This window comes from Triturus cristatus, chromosome 8 (assembly GCF_964204655.1).
Source record: "Triturus cristatus chromosome 8, aTriCri1.1, whole genome shotgun sequence".
Lineage (NCBI taxonomy): Eukaryota > Metazoa > Chordata > Amphibia > Caudata > Salamandridae > Triturus > Triturus cristatus.
The window spans coordinates 527,151,476-527,175,099 of NC_140591.1; the positions used below are offsets into that span (position 1 = coordinate 527,151,476).

At 43.9% G+C, this 23,624-nt stretch overlaps 1 pseudogene; it reads right to left on the reverse strand.

Moving 5' to 3' along the window:
* Positions 1-2,938: 2,938 nt before the first annotated feature.
* Positions 2,939-3,112, reverse strand: LOC146802422 (U2 spliceosomal RNA; annotated as a pseudogene).
* Between the last annotated feature and the right edge of the window lie 20,512 nt (positions 3,113-23,624).

Genomic DNA, 23,624 nt, shown 5'->3' on the forward strand with positions numbered 1-23,624 from the left:
AAAATGCCAACTTTACTCTCAGCTAGAAATGTAAGTAGACTCTGAACCTTTCAATCGTTATCATGCTTTGGCATGTCTGATAGAAATAGAGGTGTGGGTACACCAGACTCTTGGTTAAGTAAACCCTTTGAAATTAAATCACATGTTCAGCTTAATGCTTAATTGATCAACTGTATGTCCAACTGTAACTGTCACTGACTTTACTTACCTTGAGCTTACGGCTCAGTGCGTTCTCTTAATGATCAGCATAATGTTGTCTTTAGGAATCAGCAATTCTAAATTATCATTAGGTAACGTGCTACCTCGTTAACATGAAACGTTCTTTTAAGTAAAACTGGACGTTTTACATTGACGTAGTGTGTAATACTCCATGACTCGCGACCTTTTAAACAACAAGCTTTTGGAATTATGATTTGAAGTTAAACAATATTTACTCCTTGTCGTTTTTTAAACAAGTTGAGATAATTTTTAAACAGTTTAGTACCTTTGTCATAGAGATAGATTATGTGACATCAGTCACACTCAAATATTCTGAGAAACACTCTTGACATACTTTTGGCCTTAAGAATGCACTTCAGTGACACATATATGATGTTGCCTTTCAGTGTCTCTGCGGAGTTACGAAAATAAGAAAAATAGAATAACTAATCAAAAAGAATATCCTTCTTGACACACAAGTGTACCACACCTATGGTGTTGCCCTTTGATGGTGTCATGTCCTTCCAAAAATAAAAGGAAAGATCATCTCCTCTACATTCATTTGTACTCTTCTACATTAATTTGTAGTCAGCGACTAGACTAGGACCTGGTATGTCTTGACAACGTATTCATTTACAAGTCACAATGAATTTGATACTGTCATTAGTTAGTACATTTCACACCACCATCTTTCATTAAATTTTCAGAACCAGCGCAAACCATCAGGTTACGAAAAGATTAATTTCTTTCGCTTTAAGTATATTCATCCAAGTAAGCGAAGTAACATAATGCCGATTTTCATTATCACTTGAGCATGCCTTCACTCTTTCACCTCAAATATACAGATATTTTGATATTGTGTAGATTGTTGGTGTTTCGGGGCAGCTACTCACGATATAAGTAAAAATGAATGCCTTTCACACACGGGCTATCTCCTTTCTCTTGTTGCATTGAAATAAGGTAACAATTATGTCTACATTGATGTAACTAATTCATATTATGTTTGTATAGGGGTCTTCCTCTTTAATGCAATGCCTACTGTCCTGAAGATGGTCTGACGGATTTATGCCATCACAGACCGAAACGTCGACTCCATCATCTGTTTCCATATGATTAATTTTGTACAGTTGATTATTATTCTCTGAAAGTGAGATGGATCTCTGTTTTCTCTTTTTGGAATAGATGTTTTGTCATGAAATGTGGATAATATTTATTTCCTCCTTTTTCATGATTCATTGCACATTCAATTGTTTATTTGTACTCCTTTTAAGCTGAATTGATATATAAAAAGATTTGTGATTATTTCACGAAAAGATTTCCCGTGTGTGTATTTCATATATATTTATTTGATGATTGGTTCAGTCAATTGTCATATGGGTCGGTATTTGTCAAGAACTCTCCCACCTAATTAATTTCTAAAAATCAATAACGTTAGAATTTTCATAAACGAAATCCCTTGTTGGCATATTACTCTTTCATTTAATCAGCCCAAGCCCTCAAGGGTATATTGGGTCTTTTCCCCTACTGGTACACAACTTTCCAAAAGTCGCATATTTAAAATCGCAATTTAAAATCCGACTTTGCCATATGATTGGACTTTAAATTGTGATTCCAGAGACACCAGACTTCGAAGGGTTCATCTCTCCACAATTGGAAAATGCACTTATAAAATTTAATGAGGTAACCCCAATGTTATCCTATGGGAGCGATAGGCCTTGCGGTAGTAGAAAACGAATTTGAGAGTTTTTCACAACCAGGACATGTAAAACTGAAAAGTACTTGTCCTGCCTTTTAAATATATTGCACCCTGCCCTCAGGGTTGTCCAGGGTCTACCTTAGGGGTGACTTATATGTATAAAAAGGGAAGGTTTGGGCCTGTCAATAGGTTCATTTTGTCAGGTTGACATGGCAGTGCAAACTGTACACGCATGCTCTGCAATGGCAGGCCTGAGACATGGTTTGATGGGCTACTTAATTGGGTGTCACAACAAGTGCTGCAGGACCACTTGTAGCATTTAATTTACAGGCCCTGGGCACATGTAGTGCACTTTACCAGGGAGTTATAAGCAGTGGGTAAAGTGGGCAGGATCAGCAGGGCACAACGTGCCCTTACTTTTTTAATTTAATACATTTCGTTCCCCCACTTTTTTATTTTAAAAAAATGCGTCCCAGGATGCCAGAAATAGCCAAAGTGATTGATGAGGCTCTACCGTTCGAGGACTGGTGGAGTGAGCAGAGAAGGAAAAGCACTCTGTCTTTTCCTTCTCACCCAGAGAAGACAAGGACAGTGTCCACTTCTCCTGCCCTACATCTGGCAGCTGCACCCCCTCTTAACTTCTTCCTCGCCCTCGCATTCCCTTTCTTTCTGTCTCAGTCTCATTTCTCCTCACTGAAAGCCATGACTTCAAGAAACAGCTCTTATCCTCTCTTTCCTCTCCTTTCCTTTATTTGTTCCCCTTTGAAATGGATCCAATAAAAAAGAAACACTTTTGCTTGAAGTGTCGTCTTTTTCTGACACTTTTCTCTTCCAAAGTGCAGTCTTAGTACGGGGAGAAAAATAAGGTTCAAAATACAAATACATGAAAAAATATCAAAATAAAGCAAGACAGAGTGGTCGCAAAGTGGCAAATTGGTTTTATTTACACCCAAAAACACATTAGTGTCACTTTACTGAATTTGCCAGTGAGCGCTACTTTCGTTTTCCAGTCTTTCTTTGAACGACATTGTTTTCCCCGGGTGGGGGAAGCACACCATTCCTAGAGGTACCGCAATACCAGGTTGATGCGTGGAGGGACAGAGCAAGCTCTTACTCCATCTCCCTGTTCCAAAATTCAATGTAAAATATGGTCCCCAGATAGAGGACGTATCAGATATTAGACTGATAGGAACAGATTTTTTTTCTTTTTTCAGGAATCCGTGTTTGGTTCAGATACACACAATCGTCACCCTCCACAAAGACCTATTTGTACATGAGTCATAGGTAACAAACTTGACAAGTGCACAAGCTATCCCTTTGACCTTATACCTTGCTTGAAAATGATTGTCATCCTGCCATGTGTGGTGCACATCGAGGATGGCCTCAGCAGTTGCCACAACCTCCCCCTGCACCCCCTCTGTATTTGGGGGCAGGGGCCTGCCCAGCAACACTGAAAGGGCCATCAATATTTGGTAAGCGGGGAGGAGGCTGGACGCATGCAGCACTAGGTTTTCTAGCGGGGAGTACGCCTTGAACTAATGTGGCCACAAGGATTTCCCCCCTACCCCTCCCATGGGGCAAATAGGTTTTTCCAATAGGGTTTCTCTAAACAGGTGGCAGCTGGCTATAGGCCTACGCCCCCAGTGGTAAGATTGGAGCCCAATATATAAGGTCCTGACGAATGCCACGTACCCAAGTGGACAATACAGGCAGAAACATGTTGACCCCCTATTAACAATCACTGATTCACAGCGGCGACGGGATGATAAGGTCCCCACTCACCGCACTTATATATTTTAATCCCACATAGTAACCCCATAGAATAAAAATTGTTCAGGTATACTATGATGGTTTTTAAATTCACTCACTCCTTTTTTTGTTTGGGCCCCCACTTAGTCTAGAAGTGCATCCCTGTCTTCAGGTGTATGCCCGCCCTCTATCAAACGCGGTTTTTAGAGGGCGAGGACTGGCAGATGATGAAGCATGACACCTGGTGGTGTGTGATGTCAGTCCGTCAATTTTTGTGATTTGCCCCCACTAAATTGGGCATCTCTTAAGACACAACTAGGGACGGTCCTTTCTGTGGTTCAAAGCACATGAAAACATCTACCTATGGTGGCTCGGCAGTGATTTACACCTCAACTGGTGACTCTAACAGCCTGCCTCCACTGTGACCAATACAAAGGTCACATCAGGATGCATTGGTTGCCCCGCCTTAGACCTCGTCTGCCCTTTATTTTTGTGCTCACCCAGACTGACGACGCCACCAGGAAAAAAATAAGATGGCTTCAGTCTGGGATTCCTGGCCGACACTGCCCATCTGCTCTCCACCCTGGTAGACCTGAAAAATAGGGGAAAAGGAGGCTGCAGTAGAAGAGGTCCTCCACTGGTCTCTGTACCTAGCACTCTGCCTCTGGACCCAGTGCCGGCCCAGCCCCATCAGCCTCTTCTGGAAATCGTTCTTTTTGCCTGTCCAGAGGTCTCCAGACCCTCCTTTATAACTCTGCCCTTTCCTCAGTACTGGGGCCTGCAAGAGCAGCCTGGACTGCCAGGAGTTGAACTCGGCGCTCTGTAAAAACATACATCAAGTAAGTTGGGAAACAGAAGAAATCTGAGCACTTTTTAAAATAACTGTGGGAAATGTTTAATGTGATCCTTATCGGCTGTTTTCCTTATTTTACTTCACAAAATGTTTACTGCGGCTCTGTGTAGGAATGTGGTCTTTTTAAACCATACTGCTTACATTTTGTAGGGCTATAAGCAATGGGCTTTGAAACGGGTCCCTTCCAGGCCTCGTTTTCATGTCCTTAACTTTTCAGGCAAAAACACTTATTGATTTCTGATTAATGATGGCAAAAGTGTTAAGAATCCATGTCTTTCATGCTTACATTTCACATGCTTTACTTAAGCTTGTATTCCCTATGAGTGTTTGCTTTTTCCAGGATGTGGTTGCCTTTTTTTGCAACGCAGAATATTACTCTTATCTAGTGGATAATTTGAATTGAGTTGCATCCAGGTGTTTATAAAAGAGCACAATTAGGTTGTAGCTGAAGGCAATGTGAGTTTCTCTCAGTGGGGCAGTATGGTGTTTAGTAGGAGAGAAGAAGTGGCACTATGGCCAGAGCTGCCGAATTTGGAACTGGAGAACCATTCAGCCTTCATGACCAGTCCACCAGACCACTCTCCTGAGGAAGCACATTCCCATACTAGACCTTAGAAGACCCTGCTAGACGTTAGCAGCCCTGATGTCTTGGGACCAGCAGGTGGACCCTAGGGGTAACAAGTGTGGGCTAACCTTGAAGACCTGTCCACCACAATCCATACTAAAGTTTATCTGCAGTCTTGCATGCAGACCTACAAAGCAGCACACCCTAGAGCAACAGTGACTCTGTCACTGAGGTCACAGGATCTCTGAGGACAGTCTGCCTCACCCAGTGGTACCTCCATTGGCTTTGTTTCAGCAGTACTAGTGCAACTCACAAAGGATCAGCAATGCAGGATTTTCAAACACACCAAACTAAGTTTGCAAACTTCACGGTCTCACTGCTTCATGCACAAGCACTTTTAACATGACTTGTCTGCTCTGGGGTCACTGGAATTATGCAGCAGTGGCAGCAATAGAGGACAAAATGCAGTGTTGATTAAATAATGCAGCAAAAAAAGGCTGCAGCCTAATGTAGTATTTTTTTTAAACTTTATTATATTGACATTTTTACACATACTAACAGTTTCTGCAAAGATTTTGCCTCATTAGTACCATACACAAGCAGCAGTGAGAAACGTGAAAAGTCAATCTTTGCAAAGGACCCTCCTCTTCACAGCAACACAAGTCACATTTTTTAGTATCTTTTGATCCATTTGAGTTACAAAGAAGTTTTTGTTAAAATCGTCAGATTAAGCAGCAGATTTTGTGTTATGTGGCAAATATGGTAGAGCCATAGTTATGTGGAAAACATTTGCAAACTAGGAAATTTAGCCATTCATGTTTGAACTGCTCTTGTGGAAAAAGGGAGGAGATATGCTGATGACAGAAACTGCATGGATTGGAGACAAATGGTTTATGAGTCCACTTTTAAGCATATCTGGGGCATTTTGTGTTAGGAAACGCATCCCACTTTGTGAATGCATTTTAATGTCAATAACTCATATTAAACCTTAAATAAACATGTGTATCCATTGGTTGAATTTAATAACGTAATAAGCTATAACTGGTCAGGGAAATGTCAAACAATTACTAAAAATTGGGATGTTTTGCTCTTTCTGGCCACATCTCTGACTCCGCCCACTGATCCAATCGTCGAGTTACTACCACCCTCTGATTCTCCGCCCACAGTTCAAATCTGAGTTCTCTCTTTTCTGAGGGTTCACCAACACCTCACCTCAAGACCAATGATTTCCTGAATAATCACAAATTAGGGTGATTCGTACGACTGAGATTTCCCCAGACAATCCCAGTTTTTCAGAGGACTGTCCCAGCCTGGTTTTTCAGAGGACTGTCCCAGCCTCTGCACGCTTTTGCCACTTTTAAATACATGTCCCCGTTTTTGGGATAAAGGTCAAGTCATCCTGCAAAGCAGAATTGAAACTATGGCCTTGTTTCCACAGGTGCTTCTAAAGTCTGAAATCTCGTAAGCAGTTTCTCTTTTTCTGTCAGGCAGATGCAGGAGGAGGTGAGATGCATGCTTCCAGCAGACAGGAAGACATAGGGGCGGATTAGGATGACGGGCGGACTTCTGTCCGCCCGCCACCCTAGTGGTGCTGGGACTGGCCGCCAGTGGTGTGGTGGTCCCACACCGGCAATTAGGATGCCACCGTCACAGTGGCGGTGGCATCCTCTATTCCCAGCATTGTGGCGGGCGGTGCACACAGCACCGCCCGCCACAATGCTGGGAATGCATGATGTGCATTGTCATGCACATGGTGACAGGCACCGCGCTGTGCCTGCCACCTTGTCCATGACACAGGTACCCCCCATGTGCACCTCCCCCAATACCCTGGGGGCCCGCAACGGGACCCTGACAGCAAACTCCGCCTGGCTTTCCATGGCAGGTTCCCTGCCATGGAAAGGCCTGCACCGCTGCCCATTGTAATATGGATGGCAGTGTCTAGCAGACACCGCCACCATAGCTAGCCCCTTTTCCGCCCGGTCGACTGGCAGAAAACCGGCGGACGGTCTTTCGGTCCGCCGGGGTCCCCCCGCCATACTAATATGGCAGGGGGAAATGTGTGGCGGGCGGGGTATGATGTAGGGCGGATTGCCACCGCCATGCGGGCGGTTTCGATCTGCCCTACATCATAATTAACCCCATAGTGAGGGCGGAGGGCAGGTGGGCAAGGGTGGAGGTCCTACCATAGCTAATGTAATGTAAGTGTAGCATCGTAATTGAAGAGTACAAACAAACAAGAGTGTTTTCAGGTTTTCAGTGTTTGAAGATGAATGACCATGTCTCCCGTAGGGGGACACTAAAGGGGACAGCCCTTAGTGTTTCCTCACTCCTAGGGGTAGTATTTTTTCTGTGGACACCTGGCCCATAAAGGGCGCCACAGCTAGCACAAGATCACGCCTCCCTCGAGACACCAGGTGTATCACCTCACTTCCGGGAGGTCGGTGAGGTAGTTAGGTGGGCTCGCCACCTGGATATTCCTCTTTCGGGTGCCAGCACCAGAGGATGCATGTCAGCGGTTAGTCCTAACCGACGCTGTACTCGTACGATCACCCGTAAGTTAACCCTACCTGTGTGCGCCCATTTTTCCACAAAAAAGCATGTGGTCTTTTTTGTTGATGATGCAATTGTATTTTGCCACAAAAGTATGTGTGTAGACATGTCAGATAACAGGAGGGCTAAGGGTGGAAACACTAACTGGATCTAAAGCTTTGCCTACCACAATTTAGCACTCTAAGTGGCTGTATGGCAACATGGAAACACTGTACAAAGCTTATTCATAAATAAATACATATACAATTAAATAAATAAATGCACGAATAAATAATAACTACGTTGAAAACTATTTCGGACTTCACAAACTACGGAGACCAGCAGACCGAATCAAGGATATCTTGAACAGAAACAGAACCGATTCGTCTTCTCTTTTTCAGGTAGACGTAATACGAATTTTTAGTTTGCTTGAAGCACGGCTGTCAACCGGTGCGATGCATTCCTGTGCAGTCCAGCTCACAGATGCGAAGATCTCCAATTGGCTTATCAAAACGCAGGCGAGCGCAGAGCTCTGCAGGCATAAATCACTGTGCTAAAATAAAACATGCTCGCCTTCTGCTTGCCAGTCCGGCACGCTTATCTCTGGGTATATTTACAAAAACTACATCATATCATATCATATATTTAGCATGCTTGGACTGCTTGCTCTTTTGTGATGACTCAGGAGACGGCTCGTTCCTTCGAGCTGCCTCTTTAATTCCCGCGCTGTGGCGAGGGTTTAAGGCATGCTAATCTTTTCTCCGAGACAGAGCGGACAGAAGGAAATGGAAAATAAAATAAATAAGTCAGGCAGCAGTGTAAACAACTGGGAAGCCTTTGGCTTTCTGTCAATGCGTACTGATTAAACTTTCATCGCCGAGGTCCTCGGGAGATTAGCGCGTGCACATGCAGGGCTGGCCGGCTGAACATTAGACCGCTTGCAGTATCAGAGGCAGGGAAACGTCGTCCCACGTCGGCTAAATGACCTGCAAACTAGACATTCTGTGATTGTCGCCCGTGGGAGCATTGGCTGTTGTATTAAATGCGTCATTAGCATTCATTGTTACAAGGCCCAAGTCCCACTGGTGGATGCTTGTTATAGGCACGGCCTGCCACAGGGGGCCCGGATGATTATAGAGGCAGTGGTACCAGCATGGCGGCTAATGAGATGAGGCGTGTAATGGCGCATCTGTAATCCGCTGCTGTTTGCTCGGCCTGCTCGCTGTACATGGTCTGTGGGCCCGCACCCCGCTAGAATTGATTTGTGCTTTGGAGAAAAAAATAGATAATCATGGTTAGGTTTTTCCGTTGTCGTCCCATGATTATTGACTATAAATAGCTGCGATTGAACATTTCTTCCCGGAAGAAAAAGTCATTCTCGTAAATGAGACTGAGCCCTTTGGCGATAATATTTACTGGTCACGATTCTGCAGTTTTATGACAGAACGGACACAGCATTGTGGATTTGATTGAAACAACACTGCGCCAATAAACTAACTTTAGGCATACATACTCTTTGGGGTATATTCACAAGAACGTGTGATAACTACCACAAGAGTAGCGTAACACAACTTTCAATATCGCAGCCCATCGCGGGAAAATAATCCCGTGTCAACGTGGAATCTACAACAAGGCGGTACCATGCGATAGACGCCAGATAACGCGTCAAATGTCAGCGTCTAAATCGACTCCACGCCACAAAAATGAGAAACGCGAACGCGAAAAATCATGTGATGAGGACAATCACGGTACACAAATCAGCGAAGACCAGCCACAGGCCTGCACATCCCACGCGTCTGGTGGAAAAATGCACTATAAAAGAAAGAAAAAAAAAATCCAAAACCAATTCAAACTGCGTAGCACCATGGATGCACCTGGACCAAGTGCAGAGGACAAGCCCAACACCACAAGCCCCGCGGAGGACCACCCAGGAACCCCGCGTTCATGGAAGGGCAAGAACAAGAGGAAGACCGGATCCTCGTCACGGAGGAGACCGAACACCATCAACAACTGTTCGGCACCTCCACAGCATCACTGGCAACCCAAACCGAAATATGGCAGGCCATCGTAACCAATGTCAATGCATTCGCAGTGTCCAGGAGGTCAAGAGGCGCTGGCATGATCTGAAAAGGCAGACATAAGCTCGCCGACAACAGGGAGGCAGCAACTACGACTGGAGGTCGGCCTCCTGCGACACAGAAGGATCTGGATGAGCTGGAGCAAATGGTGGCCACAGTCAGCAGTGAGAAGACAGTGGCAGGATTGGGGGGCCTGGACACAGCACAATACGACCTGACACAACAGCAACAGGGTGAGTAATGACCAGGGATGGGGGGGACGGGGGGAGATGGGCACAGTGGCCCACATGCACAAGTATGCCTAGCACACTGCACACCCACAATGACTGTGGAACATGTCCCTGATTGCCTTGGCACACTGCAGCACACATAGAAACGCCAAGAAGGCCCCCATCCACAATGTGCACAGAGGGCCCCCACCTATCACCAATATCACCACCGACCCATGCACATGTGCCAAATCCAGCAAAGCAGCGGCTCTGTGTCCCACACTGACTATGCAAGTAACACTGCATGTCCGATAGCATGGCAGCAGTCCCCAAAAATTACATGGCCCACGAATCGACATGGTGGTAGCCCAGTGCGGATCACATCCGTAAAGGAGCAGGTCACACCCTGACATGTCCACGTGCACCCACAACCCATGCCTTACAATACATGCAGCAGATGAACAATGCACCAGGCCACAAAATCTGTCAGAGAGCACATATGACCCAAGTCAAAAGCAAATCAGGCCCCGAAAGCACACAATTCAAAGGCACTCCGCCTCAAAGGGAGACAGCCACACGAAATCAGAGCTGCAGGGGCAACTCCCCCACAATGCAACACACACACATAGCAATCACAGGACATCAGCAACGAAGGCAATGTGGTACAATGTGCAACAGCACAGGACAGAACCCACAACAGGTTCCGCTCGTGCGTAGTAACAGTCCACTCACATCTGGCATTGCCTGACACAGTGTGATGATAATGAACGGGTACCACCACACATCCGTCATATATTGGGAAAACACACTGACTGCCATCGAATCGCCAGCTCCCCCAAAACATTCATAGTGTACATTGGCATGCAGTCTGAATGTAAACATATGCAAATCAACAACATACATGTGAAACCCTGTTAACCTGCATCTCCACTTAACATTGCAGAGGGACAATCAACACTTACTGCAGAGCAGAACACAAACCCCATCATTGATGATGTAGAGGACAACCTGCACATATGTCAAGATACCCTCCAACAGATACTGGACAGCCTCTGCACCCCACCCCCAGGAGCAGGGCAGGCCAGCTGCCTCGAGGTGACCTGCACAGACCACACAGCAGGAAACACACACCATCACGGCTGTCTCCCAGGGCCCCCGAGCAATACATGGTGCACATACAACGTGCGTGGTCTTCCCAGGTGGAGTTGGCTGAACAGCTGCGGGTGGGTTTTGAGCTCATGGCAGCCAAACTCAATGCCGTACGTGGGTGTCTGAGTCCCATCATGGACCACATACAGTCCCTATCAGACACCCCCTGTCCGCACCATGCTCCACCACAGACCTTGGCTGACCTCGCTGGTGCCATGAATCGCAGACAAGAACTGTGTGGGCGGACAGGCACCAGCCATGACAGCACACAGTTGGGACAGATGCGGAGGTCAATAGAGATCATGGAGCGGATGCAGGCTGGAAGGATGTCTGAAACGGATGGACACCAGCGAGTTGTAGCTGGGGACTTCAATGCCCTGCAGTACTTCATCTTGCCATTGCTGACACTGAGCTGTTCCCAGATGACTGCAGTGGGAACATCGACACACACAACTCCGACCCCTGATGTGTCTGTGGCACACAGTGATGCAGCCATCACCCCGCCACACACACCGGGTACACCAGACACAGAACCCGTATCAGGGGAGTAAGAAGGGGATGTGAACTACTGTGTGGAGAAGGAGGCAGTAGCAGCCATCACCACCGTATGGCCTGTCCCTGCCTGGTTATGACTTATGCATCATGGCCTGGGAAACACCTCATAGTGACCCCCGGAACACTCTGCGACTTTCACCCGGACCCCTACACGGACTGCCATTTCTTTACCGCTGGCCATGTACACAGCTATACTGCTGCCGACTGCACCCTCCCTCTTCCCAGTCACTGTGCAATCCCCAAAGGACTCACCTGAATGTGAATAAAACATTCTGAATCACTCAGATGTGTCATCCGTATGTTCACTCACGTGCGGAGGTATGGCTGGATGTAGGTACAATGATTGCACATGAAGGTACACCCTGGTAGCTGACATCTATGCGCATGTGTATCCCTGAGACACATAGCTAACTGGATGACTGTGAAGGTGAGTACTAGCTGTGTCCCCTTTGCACATCAACAACAATCTCACAACACCCAACATAGGCACACATCCATGTATTGAATAGGGCTGTGTGTAGGACTGACCCAAACGAAAGCAGACCAGGAGTGGTGTCCTACAGCACATGTGACACCAGAAGTTCACGTCGCAGACCTACTCACACACATCTGTGTGGACACATTCTGTTGTGATATATGACATTGCTCCACATGGTCAGGGGTTGGACACCATACTCACATTGCTGAAGTCACGTAAGTGTAGTTCCGATATCCCCGATAGGCTCTGTGCATTGGAATAATATACAATATAGATTTGACATAGGAATGAGGTCAGTATGTCTCTATCGAGTATATTAAACTGAATTACTTATGTGTGCCAGCTAATTCAGAGGTCACTAGAAACTTCTTGAATATACAAGAAGGGATTAGTTTCTGACAACCGCATAAACATGACAACTTTGTTTCCCTTAGCGTCGGAACAATCTCAGAACCGTGGAAACAATAGATAACAGTTTCACTCAGTCAATCGTGCATGCTTCGTTTCTACAGAGTTGCACAGAAATAGAGAGACGGGTGTTTCAATAAAAAGGGTTTATTGAACAGTCTTATTTCTCATGCAAGAGATATGAACTGCTACAATCGTAAGACAGGCTGCAAAGTACGATATGTACAGAGTTAGCAGTAAGATAAAATAATACTGCAATAGCATTGTTTGTAGCTATGACATATATTCATAAAATACATACCTAAATAACACAGGCTAAAATGTGGATACTCATCTGATGCTTCTAAATAGTTCTACCCCAGTGTACCTAACCTAAGTGTAGTACTAGGTAAGAAGTAGGTGCTGTTTTCTAAAGTATAGCTAACTACAGCTATATTTTTAGTTTTGCCAAGAGTTGCCAATAGTTTCTCTAAGTTTTAGTCTGCTCCATACCATAGAATGTGTGAGGTTGGAATCTCTTTTCCGGGACTCAATATCTAACACCCCACAAGGGGAGTCAGAAACACTGGAGCTGGATTCTCTGTGAAGAGGATGACAGCGTCTGGTCAGTGCGTCAGGTTGGAACTGGATTTCCTTCCGAACTTGCCGTGGCGAACCGCAAGTAGGCAGTCGAGCTGGATCGTGCGGGAACCGTGGTTTTCCAGGCCAAGGTGTTTAGGAATGCCTGTATTGATGTAAAAGTTGGGCATCAGAACGTCATGAATGAACCCCTAAGGAATAGATGTTCATGCATACTAAATGAGTTCTTGGAGAAATCAATATCCAAGCAAGGGAAATTCCTAAAGGCTTAAGAGTCCGGTTTTCCAAGAACTCGTTGTGACGTGGATGGATGGATGTAGGAGACCATGACTGTATTTGGTTAGCATGGACAATGCCTAAATAAGGGCTGGATTTTCTATGCCTAAATAAGGGCAATATGACTTGTACCTATATAAGGGCATAAATTAGGAAACCTATATACGGAATCTAAATCTACACACAACAGCCACTCCAGTTTCGTATGAACGACATTACTAAATCCTAAACATACTAAACATGTCTAAAAAAGAATATCGCTTGATAATTGAAAACGTGCTAAAACATATCTAAAAAACATATGTCCTAAAAATGCATTACAAACCCATTGCTATGCATAAGGTGCTGTACATATTAAAAGCAATGTTTCATTCTAAGCATATGCGTACATTGAAAATGCCAACAAGAATGAATCATAAATATATACATATGATGAAATGGCTCGTTAATACAGAAGAAAAAAGGGCAAAACCAATTCATAGCAGGTTAACCCAAATCAATTGTTGATGTGACAAGGTGGCATAATGTCTCTGGAAGTTTTCAAAGAATTCTGTTCTCTATGAATAGTTCTACTATAAGCAGATTACTGTGCCAAAAGTGAAAAATACAAATTTGGAAAAAAAAATTAATCATAGGAAAAAGTTCCAAAGTCAGTCCCTTGTTTGAAAAGAATGAAGGCCAAATTCAGAGTCTCTTCGGAACACTGTGTGCCTGAATCAAAAGTCAGTGTGTGGGCCTGGAGAAAACATGAAATCTTCTATTTCTGTTGACAAATATGTGTCTACCGTTGTAGGTGAACGTTGGAATACCTCGTTTAGAAGATTAACTGGTCTTCAGCATTGGTCGCATCAGCAATGTTTGAATCGGATGTTACCTGTTGTCTCCTCTCGTACCTCAGCAGTAGCAATTTGTGTCTGTGAGATCTCAATGAGTGCCGTCATCAGGATTGGTAGCCGCTGGGGACAACACAGAGCATGGGCCGTTACTGGGTCCAGCAGAGTATCGATATCCGTAGGCATGACTGATGGGAGTGTTAGACAGATGTCTAGCACGCATTCTTCACCGCAGAGCAGGCAGCGTAGAACAGGTAAGATGCAATCTTGCCAGATTGGTCTGAATGACAGAAACCATGTGGTATTTAATTCTCGTAGACGAGGTAAACCCAAAATTTGGACGATGCGCTCACGATATTTCATCTCCAATAGAGCTCTCGCTATGGTGCCTGGAGTGACGCTGGTGATTTGGCTTGCCATAACATAGCAGTAGGAGGAAAAATAGGATCCCTGCAACGAGTGCTAAAAGGAGCGGCAGTCCGCCAAACACAGAGTGCACAAAGTTAGGAAAAATTTCCGAGGACTGCTTGAAAAGGTGCTAATAGTCCTGCACACATGTTCTTAAATACATGTATATTACCGCTCGCATCAGACATGTTTAAGATATGACCTAACATTTCTGAGAAATGTACAGGGCAGTTTGTATACAAAAGGGTATGTATCGCCGCAGAAGTCCTTGCGACTTGGAGATCATAGGTTTCTCTGGCCGAGGTCAGTGGCACTGTTTTTTGTAAAAGAATGGCTTTCATTCTGCTTAGAGTATCAATTCATATAGAAGAGATGTTCAGTGAAGGCCACAAAGGCAACTCCCTGACTGTGTCTATTTGTGGAAACAAGACTTGCATACAGCAAGTGACCCTGGATGTAACCGTAACTAGATATGGAATACTATGCAACATGCCACAGCAGCTGTGATCATTCCACATAAAGTAACTCCCATTAGAAAGTTGGCCAAAAATAGGATTAATCACTGCAGCCGGTGAACCTTGCAGGTGACAGGATACTTTTGTAGTGGAACCATAACAGGCCCTGTGTAAGGTAATACCCTGACAAAGGAGAGAACCGCTTAGTGTGTGCTCTCAGTTTTCACCGCTAAGAAACGTGAAGTACGTTCCCCACTCCAACATCTATGTGTGTAAGGTAATTCCCAGGATGTCGTGATGTATCCTTTACCCAACCTTTCATATTTGCCAACTGGTATATGTTTTAGGCAATACTGAAAATGGAAAGTTATAACAGGCAGAGTAAGTTTACCATGTACAAACCACTCAGTAGCTGGTTTTTCTGCCACCGTGAATGGTAATTTTTCCAGTTTTTCAATGCTAAGCATAGTGTAGTCTGCTTCCCTTTGTGCCAATCTGATCTGTTTATCAGTGAGATTAAATTCTGAAAACAGTGACGTAGTATTGATTAAACGCCAAGGCACATAGCCTGCACGCAAGTTTTGTAGCGTCCAGCCTAATAGCATGATAGAACGTAGCTGAGACTGACCATGTTGCAACATGACCAAGTCTTTTTCCATGATGTCTCTGGCAGAAGACACAATGCTGTCCAATGAATATACTCTGGACGACAGAGTCGTTAACACATTGTCTACTACAGAGAGATTTTTCTCTAAATTAATACGATCAATTTCTCGTATTCGTTCTGCAGTCCCTGCTTGGGTAACCTTCCATGCTTCATTATAAGCAGCATAGATACCGGCATATATGAAACTTTTTGACGCGGTTTTCTTGGTCCTAGCAAGAATTCCCTAAGGTGTGCGCCTCCTTGAAGTAAAGTTAAGTGTTGTTTAACATCCTTCAGTGTAGCTTTCTGTAGCCAAACAAGGCAGAGTTTCCCTACACTGTATGTTGTTACTACCCTTGGGTGCTGTCTTTGAACATAGCATGGGTCCGGCTTATTGATAGCAAAACCCTGTGTTTTATTCAGGAATCAATCTTGACAGTTATTCGTGTCTGTGGGCCAAAGCAACCATTTTTTCCATTCTGGATCTGATCTGTTGTGATGCAAAATATTATGTATGTCGACCTCCCCCCGTGAAGTGGTATTGCTTGCAGGTATAGGTATGGTCAGTGTGTTCATGTCTTTGATCCTGGCTAATCCAAGGCAAGACGTTTGCTGGACAGTGTCATTCAAAAACATAATTTGCTCAAGGATGATACAGGCTCTAAATAAAGCTTCTAGCCCCTGCACTTGCCAATCTTTTGCACCCCAGACAGTCTATGTCTCAATGTTGTCTTTCCAAAAGTCAAGACCTTGTCTAGACAGTTGGGCAATAAAGGCTGCAGAATAAATCTGTTTCGTATTGGTTAACATATTTTTCGTTCCTGTCTTGTTCACATTCTTAAAGTAAAACGTTTCCGGATTAGACAAATTATAGCCTGAAAGATATGGAAACTTCATTGCAAAAGTTTTTGAGCTACCCTTTGGAGGTGTAGGACAATGTTCTCATTGGTTATACAAAAATAAATTTCTAGGCGTTGCAGATTTATGCAAGAAATGATGACCATAGTGGTTATAACAATACATTTGTTCATAGTCTGATGAACCCTCTAAATATTCATGATTTGTCAATGCAGTAGACATCTCTAGATCAGACATCATGTTATTAACAGTCTCGAAGTCCCAATCATCAGAAAAGGTACTAGAGGTAATAAAGTCACTTAATAAAATTTTAAATAAATGTGGAATCATCAAAAGCTCCGATGGGCCAAAAAAGTCATAATGAGTTTTGTCCCAAACTATACCATCACATATAGGAACGGCTGTGATATTCACTGCTGACAAGTCTCTTGCTTCACGATGGGATAATTTGTGTGGCTGGAGAAGTAAGTTCACTCTTTTACTTGCTGTGTCCATTTGAATATATCTCCCATTAGCATACCCAGAGTCAATACCAGAGCTAACCAAAGTACAAAGAAAAATATTCCCAAAACAATCCATAGTTCAAACCATGATGAAACCAGATAAGTCTTTTTCAGGAGATGAAAAAAGTCTGTTGCTTGTTCTTTGAAAGTTCTTTTCGCTGGCGTCGTTTCTGGTTCGCTTTGATCCTCAGAAAACTTATCAAAGTTCATGAAATAGCCAGAGGCAGTTCTGTCAATGGTTGGAATTGCATCAGGATTTGTTGAATTCGCTGGAACCAATTGATCACTTGTTACTTTGTTTTAGACATGTGTATCAGGACGAACTGTGATTTGGGTTTCAAGAGGGACAAGTTCCATAGCTTTGTTGCTTAGTCCTTCACTTCTTACTGCAGAATCTTCAAAGGTGATGAGTCTCTCAGTTTGAACCTCTTGGATTGTAGCCAGTGGAGTGCGTCTGCTACATTGGCAGAGTCCACTTGGCCTACTGCTTAGTATCTGCCACATAGTGTGGTTTGATCAGGTCGATGGACACAAATATTTTCTCCTTTTTACCAGCAAGGGGCAGCAAAAGTACTGTTCTTGATCCGTCGATTGCTAGGACAGGTACTGGTTGTCTGTAAGAAGGCCCAAATTCCTTCTTGTCCATGATCTTTTCTCTGACTAGATCACCAAGCTTTGGGATCCAGACAGGCCTTGCTGGGACGGCCGGTTTTTCTTCAGTGATGGTTGGCTTTAGGAGCACATTGCTTTGTTTTGTTCTCAGTTCATTTAAGTCCTGTAAAACAGCCAAATGATCTTTGATAGAACTTTATACAGAGTGACTCCCCCTAGAGAACTTCTTGGCAAGTTATTAAGTGCGCGTTGGACCCCATAAAGGTGTTTGACCCACCCATCACCCGAACCTAATACCCTAGCTGTTATAGACTGCTTTATGTCACGGTTTTTTCTTTGCACAACAGAATTTCCCTCAGGATGGAATGGAGAAGAATACCGCAATGCTACGCCCAAACCATCCATGGCTTCTTTGTAAGCTCGAGAGCTAAACGCAGGACCCTGGTCAGAATGTAGTGTGCCAATTGCGTATGTGCCGATAAAGACTCGTAAATCTTTTATAACAGTTAGAGCGTCAGCCGAGCGAAGAGGCCACATCCATAGAACCTAGAACAAGAATCCACTGCAACCATGATATATTTATAGATACCATCCCTTTGTAAGGGACCACAGTGGTCCAGGTAAACACAATGGTCTATCTGAAATTAACAGGGGTGTCTGCGCAGGACGTTTCACAGTAGGGGCTTTCATCTTCTGGCATATTTCACATTCCAAAACATAGTTCCTGGTCTGTTTCCTAATGCTTGGCCACCAGTATCTCTGTTTCAAAAATGATAATGTGGCGGAAACACCTGCATGGGCAGAGGCGATCCCTTCATGTGCTACTAGGATTAGTCCTAATCTGTGTTCCATGTTTGGTATTACCCTATCCCCCACTCCAGGGATTCGAGCAAATGGAACATTGTTCACATCAATATTATATGAGTATTTGAGCGGAATTTTTTTAGGCAACGCTGCAACGCTTTGCCTTTGCTTGAAGCATTGACAGCCAGCATTATTTCACTGTTTATTTTAATTTTTGAACGAGTGATTGCAATGACGGAAGCCGTTTGCACAGCTCCTTTCGCGGCTTCATCAGCCAATGAATTCCCTTCAACGTGAACGCCATCACGTTGATGACTCAGCGTGTGTTTCACATGAGTGTTTTTTTTTTGTCCTCATTTGCCTTACCCCACATAGGATGTCCCGTTGAACCAGCTGTTTTGTTTGCAGCACCTCAGCCGAAGACATTCCGATTACCCGAGGGAGGATCGTGGGTACAAGATTTTTTGCTCCATCAAGGATATTTCGTATCCTGCCGGACCATAGTTCTGGGAGGCCATTTTGTTATTAGTCCGAGGAGAAATGCAGGCATAATCATAGGACCCGGGAAAAAGAAAAAAAAAAAATAAATAAAACCCCGGACTCCTATCTCCATGACCTCAGTAAATCCCAAAAAGCCACATTTTTCTTGTTACAGGATCTAGCCATGTCCACTTTAGACACTTCATACAACGATGTCAACCATTCTGAGTGAGTCGGTGGTGAGGCCTCAGCCCAGTATTTGCATATTTGTCTTCTAGCGATAAGAATTGCATAGAAAAGTAAAGATCTTTCAGGCCCCCTAATAGTGTCGACCAAGCCAAAAATATTTAGGGGTAAACTGATGGTCAGAGGGACCCTAAGAATGGATTCCATTGATGAAAAAACTTCACCCCGGAATTTCTGTAACAGAGGGCAATCTTTAAACATATGTATGTCCGATGCCGCGAGGAGGCCACATTTATTGCATGCTTTATCGGGCTGGAATTTTGATAGCCTGAGAGGAGAAAGGTAAGCTCTATGGGCTGTAAAAATGTGATTACGTCTAAGCCAAGCAGGTTTAACAATTCTGAAGAGTGTATTAAATGAATCCCTCCAAATCGGGTCACATTGCATGCTCATCTGCTGCCCCCATAGATCATCTGCTAGTTTAAACTCGCCATCTACTTCCTCTACTATTGCCCAATACCAGAAAGAGACCTCCCTTCTTGCTCTAGGCTTTGAGACCAGTTGCTCCTCTAGATTACTCTCCCTTCCTAAAGGCCTAGTACTCTTAGCCTGTGATTGTGCCCAGCTTCTCAGTTGGATATACTTAAATTTTGAGAGTCCAGGCCCAACCATCTCATAGAGCACATCCCAAGGAGGGAAGGGCAGCACCGTCCAGTAGGTCTCCCCACGTCAGGAACCCTGCATCTCTTAAAGGCATACTCAAACTATCACGGAGGCATGCCGGAGTGCCGGGGGAATCCCATATTGGGGCCTTTCTTGAAAAGTAGCCCAGCCCTATTCTCCTTCTTATTGCTATCCAGCTACTAGCTAATGACCGGAGGATTTTTAATTTAACTTTTTTGAAGAATTTATGGTCTCCGAATTTAAACAAAAAGCCATCTTCTGACAAACCTGAGCCCCTCAGCATGGCCCGGAACAGGTGTCCCTCTGTAGTGCTAGTGGGTGTCTTCAACAGCATACGAGAATGAGACAAGTGAAATGCCCATGCGTAATATTGGAGGTCGGGCATAGCCAGGCCCCCCTTCTCCCTTTTCCGCCTGAGCTTCTTCCATGCTATCCTTGTAACCTTATGCTTCCAGATAAATGAATTTAATTCTCCTTGACATTTTGCCAGTTGTTTCATATCAAAGGCCAGTGGCATAGCACCGAAGAGAAACAAGAACCTAGGGAGAATAGACATTTTGACCAGGTTAATCCTACCCAAAATTGATAAAGGAAGATGCACCCATGAGTTCAACTGAATTTGACATTCTCTAAAAAAAATTTTAAGGTTATATTCTGGGATCTTTTCCACTTCCTGAGTTATTCTAATTCCTAGGTATCTCATGTTAGGGACGATATGATGATACGTAGTTTCCATGTTCCAAGCCATGATCTCAGTTTTACTTGGGTTAATCTCGTAACCCGAGATCGAGCCAAACTCTGCTGCACGTGTGATGATCGAGTTAAAGGCACTATCAAGATCTGCTGTAAAAATTAATATATCATCTGCATACAGTGCCACTCTCCTTTCCCACTCTCCTAGTTTAAAAGGGATGATATTATGATCTTCTCTTAAAACCTGTGCAAAGGGTTCTATATATAAATTAAACAGGAGAGGGGAAATGGGGCTATCTGAAATTAACAGGGGTGTCTGCGCAGGACGTTTCACAGTAGGGGCTTTCATCTTCTGGCATATTTCACATTCCAAAACATAGTTCCTGGTCTGTTTCCTAATGCTTGGCCACCAGTATCTCTGTTTCAAAAATGATAATGTGGCGGAAACACCTGCATGGGCAGAGGCGATCCCTTCATGTGCTACTAGGATTAGTCCTAATCTGTGTTCCATGTTTGGTATTACCCTATCCCCCACTCCAGGGATTCGAGCAAATGGAACATTGTTCACATCAATATTATATGAGTATTTGAGCGGAATTTTTTTTAGGCAACGCTGCAACGCTTTGCCTTTGCTTGAAGCATTGACAGCCAGCATTATTTCACTGTTTATTTTAATTTTTGAACGAGTGATTGCAATTACGGAAGCCGTTTGCACAGCTCCTTTCGCGGCTTCATCAGCCAATGAATTCCCTTCAACGTGAACGCCATCACGTTGATGACTCAGCGTGTGTTTCACATGAGTGTTTTGTAGTTCATTTCGCAACTGAACTACTTGTTCCCAAAGCGTTTTATGCTTGATTGTGCCACCTTTTGCATCTTTGAAACCATTTTGAAGCCCATTCTGTAAATATTGATTGTAGGATTGAACACAGTAAATAGAATCGCACACTATGAGTGTGGGGAATTCGCGATCCGTTTTTTCAAGTGCCATCTTGAATGCTTGTAGTTCAGCTCGCTGAGCTGCACAATCTCCTAGAGATTGCGTTTTTGTGACCATTGGTCTGAATTTGCCATCGTGCATACAACCTTTAACGATCGCGCAAGCTGCACTGTGAGCTTGTTTACTCCCCGTAGCGGGTTGTGCAGATCCCCGTCAGTATAAATTATAAATTTGTACTGATCAAGAGGGAGAATTTCAATAGGCAGAGGACTTTCGTGTTCGTATTGCAGGAATGCTTGTGTTTTCAAATAAGGATCAAAAACATATTCAACATCAGTTGCAGCAAGAGAATTAACCCACTGTAACCATCTTGGATGTAAAGCTTTTGCATTCGGAATGCTAGCTTTAGTAACTGCCTCTAAGGCTGGTACAGGAGTCATGACCATTATTTGTTTCCCCTGTGCTAGGGCTCTTTCTTTTGCTACAGCGGTTTGAATTGCTGTCAGAATCTTTTCTGTAGAAGTGAATTTAATTTCTGCTTGTGTATACAAGTGTGATTTGTATGCAATGGGTACTTTTTCACCTTCGTTAAAAGTTAAGTAGGTGAATCCGCATAGACCCGGAATGATTCGGATCACTAAGTTGCGTACATTTACGAGTGTTTGTAAGTGTTTAGTTGCTAACATGTCTGTTTGAAGTGAACACAGAATTTCTGTGTGTTCTTGTGTCCAAGTTGGAAATCAGGTTTGATTAATTCATAGAGAGGTTTAACCCTCTCTGCTTAGTTTAGAATGTATGTTCTTCCAAAATTGAGGAAATCTAGATTCAACTGTAAATTCTTCAGCGTTTTTGGAGGTTGGTGCAGCGCACACTTTTCTAAAAATTTGGCTGCCAGGCTTTTGCCTTCACTTGAAAGTTCATATCCTAGGAAAAGGACGTTGAGATGGGCAATTCTGGACTTTTTAAAGTTGAATTTGTAACCCTCAGGGGCGAAACCCAATGTAATTTTGTTCACCCGGTTCAAGTGTCTGTCCAGGTCACCGTCTATCAGATATATATCATCGATATATGACAATGCCTCGTCATCATAAATTTGTAGTAACTCTGTTACTCTTGCTGAGAATAACCCTGGGCTGTTCTTGAACCCCTGTGGGAATCGACAAAATTAACGCTGGGTCCCCATTATTGAGAAAGCTGTCAAATACCTACTTTCAGGTGCAATATTTTGACAAAAGAAACCATTTGAAATGTCTACTGTGGTTTGGTACTTTTTACACACAATGTTATTCATTAATGCTGTACTGTGTGCATTTTGCACTGCAAATGTTTTACAACATGAGTTTAAGTGTCTGTAATCCAAAACAAGACAACATGTATTGTCTGGTTTGGAAACAGGAAACAAAGGATTGTTCATTGATGAGGTGCATGTTTCAATCACCCCCAGGTATTCAAGTTGATCTAAGATCTCTCTGACCTGTTTTTTAGCTTCTTGCTTAACTGGGTACTGCCTTTGTGCAGCTGGTTGATTTTATAACTGGATTTTGTGATGAGGTGAGTCCTCATCCCATCCTACATGATTCCTGTACAATGTTGGGGCTTGGGCCACTGCCCATTTCCTGGCATAAGTATATTTTAAATGTATTGAACCATGGTTAGAGAAGGCTGGCATAATGATGTCTTCGCCATGTGGGAACTCCCTGACAAATTCTGGTGGCCAGTCTCGTTTTGCTAGAAGTATATCTTAACCCCTTCATAGATGCTACCAAAAGAGTGCTTTCACTTTTCTTGGTATGTCTCCCTCCATCCGAACTGTTATTTCATATAACCTATGTGGAGAACTAACCCTGGTGTCTGCAGTTTCAACTTGAATGTTCTCATTCATGTCCACTGTCTCCAGAAGCCCCTTCAGGTTCTGGCGAGCTACTGTAACTTCTGCTGCACTGTCCAACATTGTCTGAGTTTAAACACACAATGTATATGAGGGTCCTAGGGGAACTAGTTTAAGGACTATAGCACCTTCACTCCCCACAAAACTCAGAAAAAAACTAACAGAAGGTATTAAGTCCAAACACAACGAACAGAAAATCACTCGATGCTGTAAACAAAGTGAAAGCCTCTTCAAATAGTTAGTACATCACTATGCCAGGAGTTAAGAGTCCATCAGCCCACCCTTATTGGCGGAGCTTTCTTATCTGAGACT